The sequence below is a fragment of the Sinocyclocheilus anshuiensis genome, unplaced genomic scaffold (genome assembly GCF_001515605.1).
Source record: "Sinocyclocheilus anshuiensis isolate Anshui unplaced genomic scaffold, SAMN03320099.WGS_v1.1 scaffold2442, whole genome shotgun sequence".
NCBI lineage: Eukaryota > Metazoa > Chordata > Actinopteri > Cypriniformes > Cyprinidae > Sinocyclocheilus > Sinocyclocheilus anshuiensis.
This window is the reverse complement of record NW_015555909.1, coordinates 83,975-94,926: the sequence shown is the minus strand read 5'-3', so window position 1 is coordinate 94,926 and position 10,952 is coordinate 83,975. Positions and strand designations below refer to the sequence as shown.

The following is a 10,952-nucleotide window of genomic DNA, read 5'->3' as shown; positions in this document are numbered from 1 at the left end:
TAACGTTGCTCTGTGAAAGATAAGGGCTAAATCCAGTCATTTCAATGAGAATTCACTCAAGAGTACTGATTTCTAGTCGTGTCCATTTTTGGAAAGCCAAACAAAGTAGTTTCGCTTTCACAACGAAACACAGCATCACAAACGGCAGCCTAGAGTGACCAGAGGCCGGGGGCTAGAGTGAGCGGCGGTGGCCTAGAGTGAGCAGAGGCGGGCGGGCTTGAGAACGGCGTGGCCGGCGGATTCCACGAAGGAGGCTTCCGGCAACCACATGTGACGACCCCGGGCTGGACTCCGCTTCGTTCACCGTGAAAGCCGATCTGGCGATCCACAGCGCAAAGTTGTTGTATTTCCTCAGCAACCAGCACGGATCAGCTCCAGGCATGACGAAGCAGATATCGTCCTTTTTTGGAAGGCCAAACAAAGTAGTTTCGCTTTCAGCGGCGGCAACAACAATACTACAGCGAGAATAAAAGTTACGCCTTCTTTCTTTGCGTGAACATTTGGGCGCCGTTATGCAAATCTTCCCAGATAGTGACGTAGATATGTGGGGGCGTGTTAGAACGAGCCATTTTAGGTAGGAGTGGCTGACTCATAAAGAATATAAAGAATATCTCTTTGGATTTGAGACTTTAGTCTTTGCAACTTTACAGATCTTCTTTAGCTTGTAACACTCCATCATATGACCCCTTTAAGGTCACATTTGTATTGCTTTTTTGCTGTACAAGCAGAGACAAGCAACTACAGTATTGGCTCTTTCTGATGCTGGTAAATCAGATTCAGTCTATTGAATCAGTTGGTCCTAAATGGTCCTCGTGGCTTTGGAAATTTTGATTCATTATAGTGAGTAGGTTTGTCCTAAATCACTGTTTCTCAACCCTGGTCCTGGGCGCCCCCCGGCACTGCACATTTTGTGTGTCTCCCTAATCAAACACACCTGATTCAACTCATTAGCTCATTAAAAGAAACTCCAGGACCTGAAATGGGTGTGTCAGATAAGGGAGACATACAAAATGTGAAGTGTTGGGGGTGCCCAGGACCAGGGTTGAGAAACACTGTCCTAAATGGTCCTTTCTCTCATATGTAGCTTTGCAAAGCCTGATTAATTATAGCAAATCTGTTCATCTTAAATGGACTTATCTCTAGTATTATTCATTCTAGTGATTAATTTCGTTGGAACGGTTCTTGCAAATGAACACATCACAAAAAGTAATTCATTTCCTCATAAAAGACAGTCCACAGTCTTGTGCATTTGTCTAGGCCTCATATCGTACAGCTCTGAGGTTGTAAAGCGATATGCATTCAACCATCATTGAATACCTCTTTCAATCTCGTACTGCTGTCCCATAATGCAGTGAAAGTAACGGCTGCTCTGGGATATGTACTTTATGACTGTTATATAGAGAAGCTCAGTGAACCACAAATACTACAGTTATTTACATGTCCATGTAATTTCAGTACTGCTTTTGATGTTTAATAACCTGGAAAGTGATAGAAGAGGAAATGTGTGAATGTCTGAATGCTGATTTTATTGAAAGAGACAAGCTATATCAAGCTCAATGGGGAAAGCTCCCATGAAACCAATTATTCCACTTGAAAACACATTCCTCAGTAAATATTGTGACTGTTCTGACATTGCTAAAGAAAATGATCTGACATCAACAGAAACGTAAACTCGAGATGTATGAATGTGTCAAGTGCTTAGGAGTGTTTTAGTAAAAGTAGTATCAGTCAAGTGTTCGGTAAAGCAAGCATCACAAGTAATAAGGTACTCGAGGTGTGCTGTATTATGAATAAGGCACGGCTAGGCATGTGACAGTATCAAATTTTCATGTTGCGATAATTGCTGAAGCTTTTATCACAGTATACGGCATTACCACGATATTGAAATAAGTTGTCATAATATAACAGGTTTAATTACTTTTTTCTTTTAAACAAAAACAATTGAACATTTAAATACAATAACGCAATACACAAAAATGTATAAAGTCAACAAATGTTTCAAACAGATTAAAGTGCAAAAGAATTATAAAGAACAATAGGTAACACTTTACAATAAAGGCCTCATTAGTTAACTTTAGTTAATGCATTAACATTAACAATGAGCAACTGCATTTGTAAAAAAAGTTATTCTTTGTTAAAAGTCCATTAAATTATACAGTTACAACTTTTGATTTTAGTAACATGTTATTAAACGTTGAAATTAACTAAGATTATTAAATGCTTTAGAAGTATTTTTCATTGGCACTTAACTAATGTTAAATAATGAAGCCTTAATGTAAAGTGTGACCGTCACCGAACAATAAAAAGTCAAACCATTTTCAAACAATATCAAGGGCATGTTGTATCATTGAATAAAAAAAAGTTTGAAAATTAATAGCCTATTAAGTCTAAGTATTAAGTATTCAGGGCTGCTATGAACACCATTACAAACACAAAAATCTGAATGGTTGTTTAAATCATTTAAATATTGATCAGAAACAAAAAAAGCAGCTATTTTGTTTACAGGGGTTACAGGAGTAACGGCAGCATTTCTGCTGTTCCTTCAGCGCCATCTGCTGTCAGAGAGAGAATGTGCACTTTTTTGGGGCTCGTTTACATCAGAGTGTGCATGCCTCTTTGACACATCATACAGAGGTGTTGTGCATTTTAGTTGATGGGGAAAGTATTCTTAAAATGCATTAAGAAATCGTAATAATTTGTAATAATTATTCACAGCATTTTGAAGTGCCCACGATAACAACATTGTGCATGTTCATTACCGTGATAAATCGTATTACCGAATACTGGCAAATGTCTGGTCACGGTTGAAGGGCGCTGCTATGCATGATGCGAAGCGGAGTCACTGCAACCCCTTTAGCCGTGACTTATTCACAATACAGCACACCTCGAGTACCTTATTGTTTTTATAAAACGGTTACCATACGATACAAATGTTAAAATCAAAAATGTATGTATTGATGTTACTTTTTTCAAGTAAATTCATTAAATATTTTTCTGCTAAAAATAGTACAGTGAATAGCAAGAGAATGTTCAAGTGTAACAAGCCTCATCTTATGGAACTTATATAAAAACAGAGAGTAGGAAGTGTTCTCATCCGCCGTGTCATTCATTCATTCATTCATTCATTCATTTATTCATTCATTTATTTATTTATCATATATTATCTTTTTTTCAAATATCTTTTCTGCTGATCTCTCAGCATCATTTTAGTTTAAAACAGACGGATTTAAGGCACATCTTGAATTCGCTAGTGTCATTACAGGGTAAACTGATAGACATACAGTAACACACCTGAAACAGAATGATAAATACAGTAATGTGGGCTTCCACACAGACACGTGCACAAATAAACGTTTCTCCCACATGAGAAAAAGTGTGCCGCACGAGTCCTGTAAAGTGAAGCCAAAGTGTCTTGATGTCTGGATGACTGGATGCAGTATAGGTCATAAATCCTGTGAAATGTAATGGGATCTGAAAAATTTAATTGCACTTAAAATATATTTTTTCCAAAGATGGTTTCCGTCATTTGAGATAGTTCTTATCATGCTGATTTATGTTAAAATGTTCGTTTTTCTAATAAGTTTACTTTTAGTTAGTTATTTGATCCTGGGGTGGTGTCCTCGGGACTTTGATACTTTGAGGCTCCAAACAAATCATTCCAAATGATTCGCTACTGCCCAGACTCTGGCTCCAAACGAATCTCTACTGTACAGACTGTAGCTCCAAATAAATCACTACTGTGCAGACTCTGGCTCCAAACGAATCTCTACTGAACAGACTCGAGCTCCAAATAAATCACTACTGTGCAGACTCGAGCCCCAAATGAATCATTACTGTGCAGACTCTGGCTCCAAATGAATCATTGCTGCACAGACTTTGGCTCCAACTGAATCATTACAGTACAGACTTGGGCTCCAAATGAATTGCTACTGCGCAGTGTCTCTGGCTCGAAATGAATCGCTACTGTGCAGACTCTGGCTCCAAAATAATTGCTACTGCAGATTAATCGCTACTGTGCAGATTCTGGCTCCAAATGAATAATTACTGCAAAGACTCTGGCTCCAAATGAATCATTATTGCGCAGACTCTGGCTCCAAATGAATCACTACTGCGCAGACTCTGGCTCCAAATGAATCATTATTGCACAGACTCTGGCTCCAAATGAATCATTACTGCGCAGACTCTGGCTCGAAAAGAATCGCTACTGTGCAGACTCTGGCTCCAAATGAATCATTATTGCACAGACTCTGGCTCGAAAATAATCGCTACTGTGCAGACTCTGGCTCCAAATGAATCATTATTGCACAGACTCTGGCTCCAAATGAATCATTATTGCACAGACTCTGGCTCCAAATGAATCATTATTGCACAGACTCTGGCTCCAAATGAATCATTACTGCACAGACTCTGGCTCGAAAAGAATCGCTACTGTGCAGACTCTGGCTCCAAATGAATCATTACTCTGCAGACTCCGGCTCCAAATGAATCATTACTGTGCAGACTCTGGCTCTGGATGTTTTGGCTTCACTTTTCTATAGTAGAAAGGAGTGGAGACACGTCGTCTATCTATTTTTACAGGCTATGCATGAGAAGAGTTAATTTGACAGTGGGAAGGGTGTGGCCAAAAAAGTTCATGACACAGTATAATGCCAGCAGGGGTCACTCATAATTCATTACAAAACAGTTAATTTGCTGAAAGACATAAGACATGGAACAGTTTTGATGCTATATTGATTGTTTGTGTTGCTAAGGGTGTTGCTCAGTGATACACTGGGTGAAGCGGTCATAGCAGTGCTTTATTGTGAATAAAACAAAGCTGTTGACCAATCAGAATCGAGGACTGGAACTAACCATTTAATAATTACTATTATTAGCTCAAAAATAAACATATCATTGACACATTTGCAAATATAAGTGTTTGTGAAGCCATAACAAGCATTTTAGTTGTTACACAGTCATTGCTCTTCTGTTCTTTTTGTGACTTTCTAATTTTTTCTCAAAAAGAGACCGTTTAGTGCCTCTGGTTTCTGTGGGCGAGTGCAGTGCTCTTTTGATAGGGACTGCAGCAGCTGGGAGAGACAGTGGCTCTGTTGTCATCACAGGCAGACGCAGCAGCTTGTGGTGGCAGCCCCAGAACACAGCCAGACAGGGTCACGACCCCCTCAGAAATCAAACCTGCACTCCGCCACATGCAGCGCTGCGAGCAATGAAAGTGGACCTGATCAACAACTTTCACATCTCTTATAATCTTTAATTGGTTCTTACTATTTTTGTTTTTCTCGGGTCGCGTGTTGGTGTCTCTTCAGCTTGGGCTTCCACTGACTAGGGTGGCATATGTGCCATTTATACGGGACACGTCCTGGCCAGGATTTTTATATTGCCTAAAACATCCAAAGTAATTTGACCAATAACATGCAGGTATTGTACATAATTGACCAATCGTGGCGCGTTGCGTGTGAGAAGGTGAAAATGATCAAAGCGATGCAAAGACGCGCACGTGTTTGTTCGTTTGTTCGTCCGTCTTGAAGCTGCGCACCGATCATTGTATGACACCAAAGTACCGCGAGAGCGATTTGAAAGCATAAGGAGTTGTCTGCTCTGCTCTCTATAGCTCTCGTGAAATAATGTCGTACAACGATCGATCTGCACAGTGCAAACACACTTCTATATTGCCTGGATATTTTAGGCAATACAGAAATCCTGGCAAGGGTGCGTCCCATAAAAATGGCCTGTATGGTCATCCTACCACTGACAGAATTTGGTTACATTTTCATTCATCTCTTGAGGAAACCCAGGAGCACGGCACGGTGTCAGGCAAATTATCACTGGAAAGGGAATTCCATGACGGTTCCTCCATCAAACCGGGTCGGAAAAGACTGACTACATTCTTCCACAACACCCATTTAAACACAAGCAAATGTAGTCAAATAAGGGTTGCCTCCACCTGGGCTTCACTTCGTTATGTAATGTTAGGAACACTCCTGTTCTGTATATGAAAACACTCCATTACACTGGACAAACAAAACTGAGTATGTTTTTGCATTGACTTTAATACGACTCCAAGTCCAACAAGAGGTATGTTTACATGCACTCATTTTCATCAGTCAGAAAACTCTCCGATTTCAGATTCTGAAAGTTCTGTTCGTATGAACCCTAAACGTTGCAATCCAGTTCATATATTCGTTTATATGTGCATAGTACTATTACATGTAAGGTCACCGAGCATAATTACAAGCATAATTGCTGCCTTGATGACATCTAAAAGAAAGCTGACATATAGGTACAACGGGGCTAAAGGCGCACTGGGGTAAATGGCGCCTTTGATATTATTTTAATCGAAACCACTAGATGGCACAAAAACGTGGCGTAGCACTTTCCAAAACATTCGCTTTTCAAGATGCATGTGTATATTTGTCTGATCTTTGACGCGATCACGCGCAGCAGCGCAAAGTTGATTCTGTGCTTGATCTAATATTTTATGTTTTTTCAAATGTTGTAGATGTAAGTAGCAAATTAGAATCACTAAAATTAATGCATATATTCTGAGACAAAGGTGTTTTTAACAATTTTCTTTTTTTTTCCTTTTTAAGATAATTAAAGCAACAATTTTGAAATAACTAAAAAGAATATGTAAAAGTATGGTATTTGGGGTAAAAAGCACCCCTGCTGTTGGGACTAAAGGCACACAGTAATTAACATGATAATTAATAGATGGCTGACTTTTCTATTTGTTGACATGACATGGTTAGATTCAGATGGTAAATATCAGATATTATGTTGGGTGTCCATATTAGAGATAATCACCATGTTTAGAATGAAACCATCATATTTAAAAACATGATATTAATCACATCATATAATAAAATATAATTTGTTGTTACTACTGTAAATATATATTCAATTATTATTTGATCTCCTTCAGTGCTTTCAGAATCTTTATTTATTAAAATGATTTTGTTTCTGTATTTTAAAATATATTTTTCTATTAACATTTTAATGACAGTATATTTATTGAACAAAAAATGTATTCTTTTATTTTTCAAAATAAGCGGAAAATAGTACAAACTTTGCTAATGTAATTGTTTTGAACAAGTATTAACTTAGACACTATAAAAAAAAATAATAATAATAATATTTTAGCTGAAGTATTTGTATCAATATTCAAACAACTTGAATGATTTATTTTCACACAAAATCTGTTGCTCCATTAATGTTCAATATAATCCGAGTCCAAGTCCGTGTCAAGTTTTTCTGTTGAATGGATCATTTTAGGCCATTTTAAGTCCCTTATTTCAATCCAGTCAAAGTTTCATTCGGCTCGAGTTATTTGGGTGCATGTAAACGTGACTAGTGACTGCATCTGTGATTATCAGAAAATTGTTTCTGAATAAATGAACTACTCATCTCATAAAGCATTGTGGGTCCCACTTTATATTAGGTGGCCTTAACTACTATGTACTTACATTTAAATTAATAATTTGGTACAATGCACTTATTGTGTACACACGTGTTTTTATATTGTACTTATATTTAAAAAAATACCTGCATGTAATAACATCTGTAATTAATTTCTGTAATTACATGTATAATTACACCATTGACCCATCCCTTACACTTTAACCCACCCTTAAACCTACCCATACCACCAAACCTGTCCCTAACCTTACAGCAGCAGAAGTGATTTGCAATACAACATGAACAGAATAAGTATATTGTACTTATTTTTTTATGTAAGCACATAGTAGTTAAGGCCACTTGAGATAAAGTGGGACTGCATTGTGAATTATATAGTGTAATTTAATAAGGCTGACGCAGTGGGTAATTGATGTTGAAAAGACATCAAACACTGACCTCAAAAAACAGGTAAAATATGCAAATCAAACTAACGTCAAAAACTTGACATGACATTGATTTGATGTAAATTGAATGCCAAACATATTGGCCTAGATATACATTAAACCAATTTCAGTGTGGGATTAACTTCCTATATTCACCAAATTACCACTGGAAGAAAATGCTGTCCAAACTAAATTTAAAATGATGCTATGATATAGCATCTTGATCAAGTAAGTGTTACTACAGGACTGTGTTGTGTTTTGTGTGTCTGTGTGTGTGTGTGTGTGTGTGTGTGTGTGTGTGTTATTCTCAATCATCACCTCATTAAGGCTGGAATAGCAGGTGAGCAGAACCCGGCCAATAAGAGCTCTAATCAATCAGCTGCTAATTATGCATGCTGGGACAGGGACAGTGTGAGGGGAGGGATGCAGATCTTTAGCATTGGTTAAGTGGGGACTGAAGCTTTCTTTTTGAGTGACAACAGTGTTGACCATCTGAGGGAGAATCACGCACACTCAGAAGTCACACTCAGAGTAGTCAGGAGAATCGCTTGAGGTGCAGATGGCCCTTGTTTTCCAGCACAGAGGAATATTATGTAAGTGGAGTCCAGAAGCCTGAGCATGCCAGGTCTTGCTGTTGCATCCCGGGAATATGTGTGCATATGGGTATGTGCGTGGGAGTGGAAAGATAGAATGTGTGTGGAACTGTAAATAGCACAAGTGTTAATAACACTTATATTTAGGACACTCATATTTTCCTGTCACTGTCTTGTATGATTATATTACATGCTCATTGATTCATCCATCCAGTAAGTTTGTGTGTATTATTTTTTTTTCTTGTGGTAAATGAGTAACTGAATTTCTGTAGAAAAGGGGAAAAAATAAAAAAAAGAAAGAAAGATGGACCAAGCATATATCCAATAGGCACTCATATTCAATGACTGTACTTTATTATTACTTATTACTTTATTGTACTTTAAGTATTTTTAAAGTATTACTTGGAACATGCAGTGGTGGCCAAAATTATTAGAACACTAAAAACTTCTATTAACTAAATTAAATCAACATTTTGGAGTGGCCTTTTGTTGTGGCCAGCCTGGGGCACACCTGTGCAGTGGTCATGCTGTCTGGTCAGCGTCTTGATGTGCCACGCCTGTGGGGTGGATGGGTTGTCTCGGCGGGGGAGGGGTGCTCATTGGTGTAAGCATCCTTTGCGTTTAAAGCAGCTTTTGCCCTCGGTGCACTTGTGCATAGTTTCTCAGGTAGCTGCTACAATGGAGCATCTTGAGGATCACCTTTATCAGATTGTCCAGGTCACAATCTGGACCTGACTGGACTGTCTGGGTCACAATCTGGACTGAGCGGGAGGAGTACAAGGATATAGTGCTCTTGATGAGTGGTGACAGGTGGTGCTGATTAATAATCAGGAGATTGGGATCTGGTGAGCGTAGTTGGTGGTGACTGTGGTGACTGTGACTCCCTGACAGTACCCCCTCCTCCAGGGGCGGCTCTTGACGCCTGACTACAGCGACGAGGATGGCCATGGCCTCTGGGTGCGGGACACCCAGGACCTTTCCTCCTGCCCGTACCCCTCCCAATCAATGAGGTACTCCAGGTGGCCGCCCCGTCGTCGAGAGTCCATGATGTCCCACACATGGTAGATGGAGGGTTCTTCCATTACTTCGGGAGGAGGAGGTACTGCGGGTGCGTTTGGACCTGGGGCAGAGGGATAGAAGGGTTTGAGAAGTGAGACGTGAAATGCAGGGTGGATACGATACCGAGCTGGGAGTTGCAGGAGGAAGGTGACCTTGTTTATCTGCCTCTGGATGGTGAAGGGACCTATATAGCGGGGGCTCAGCTTCCTGCAAGGCAGGTGGAGACGCAGATCCCGGGTCGAGAGCCAGACCTTATCTCCCGGATGATAGACGGGGGTGTTGGAACGTCGGGAATCTGCGAAGGCCTTGTGTCTCTTCACTGCCTGCTGGAGATGGACATGGGCTGAGTCCTCTCTCGCTAGCTCGGAACCAGTGGTCTACAGCTGGAACATTGGAGGGTTCCTCCGTCCAGGGGAACAGAGAGGGTTGGAAGCTGAGTATGCACTGAAACGGGGTTAGGCCTGTGGTGGTCTGTTTGAGGGAGTTTTGTGCATACTTGGCCCACGGGAGGAAGCGGTTCGAGCTGTGTTGGTTGTTGTGGCAGTATGACCGGAGGTACCTCCCAATCTCCTGTATCTTCCGCTCAGTCTGGTCGTTAGTCTGAGGGTGATATCCGGAGGACAGGCTTACTGTGACACCCAGGAGCTTGAAGAACACCTTCCAGACATGAGAGATGAATTGAGGCCCACGGTCGGAGACGACATCCTCCGGGATGCCAAAATTATGGAAGACGTGATGAAACAGGGATTCGGCAGTCTCCAGGGCTGTGGCTAGGCCCTTGAGGGGAATTAACTTGCAGGCCTTTGAGAACCGATCCATTGCAATGAGAATACAGGTAAACCCCTCTGAGTTGGGTAGATCGGTGACGAAGTCAACTCCGACTCCGACGTGGGACCAGGGACGACGAGGGATGGGTAAAGGTACCAGTTTACCAGCGGGGAGGTGATGTGGAGTCTTGGAGATAGCACAGACTGAGCAGCCGTGGACATACTGGGAGACATCCCGGGCCATACTGGCCTACCATTACCGAGCTTGGAGGAGCGAGAGAGTACATTGGCTGCCTGGATGTCCAGAGCCCGGTGAAGCGTGAAGTGAGCCCAGAAGCGGAGCAGGCTCGGCAATGGTGGCAACACGGATCTGATCTTCCTGATCCCATTGGATGGGGCTGACAATGACGGCTGGAGGTAGAATAGGTTCCGGAGAGGAGGGAACATCAGGTGAGTGGATGTGGGAGAGTGAATCAGCCTTGATGTTCTTGTCTCCCGGTCGGTAGGTGACGGAAAATTGGAATCGGGTGAAGAAGAGTGCCCAGCGGGCCTGGCGGGGATTTAGCCTCCTGGCACTTCGGAGGTATTAGAGGTTCTTATGGCCAGTGATTACCGTGACGGGGTGTTGTGCTCGTTCCAGCCAGTGCCGCCACTCCTCCAGAGTCAGCTTTATGATGAGCAGTTCCCTGTTACCG

The 10,952-nt window shown here is 41.2% G+C and overlaps 1 long non-coding RNA gene across 1 annotated transcript; it reads right to left on the bottom strand.

Annotated features, from left to right (window-relative positions):
* Positions 1 to 1,590: 1,590 nt before the first annotated feature.
* Positions 1,591 to 7,956, bottom strand: LOC107675929 (uncharacterized). Its single transcript, XR_001632659.1, has 3 exons — positions 7,888 to 7,956; positions 6,565 to 6,570; positions 1,591 to 1,604 (listed from the first exon to the last, which is right to left on the bottom strand). It is a non-coding gene; the product is annotated as an uncharacterized LOC107675929 (long non-coding RNA).
* Between the last annotated feature and the right edge of the window lie 2,996 nt (positions 7,957 to 10,952).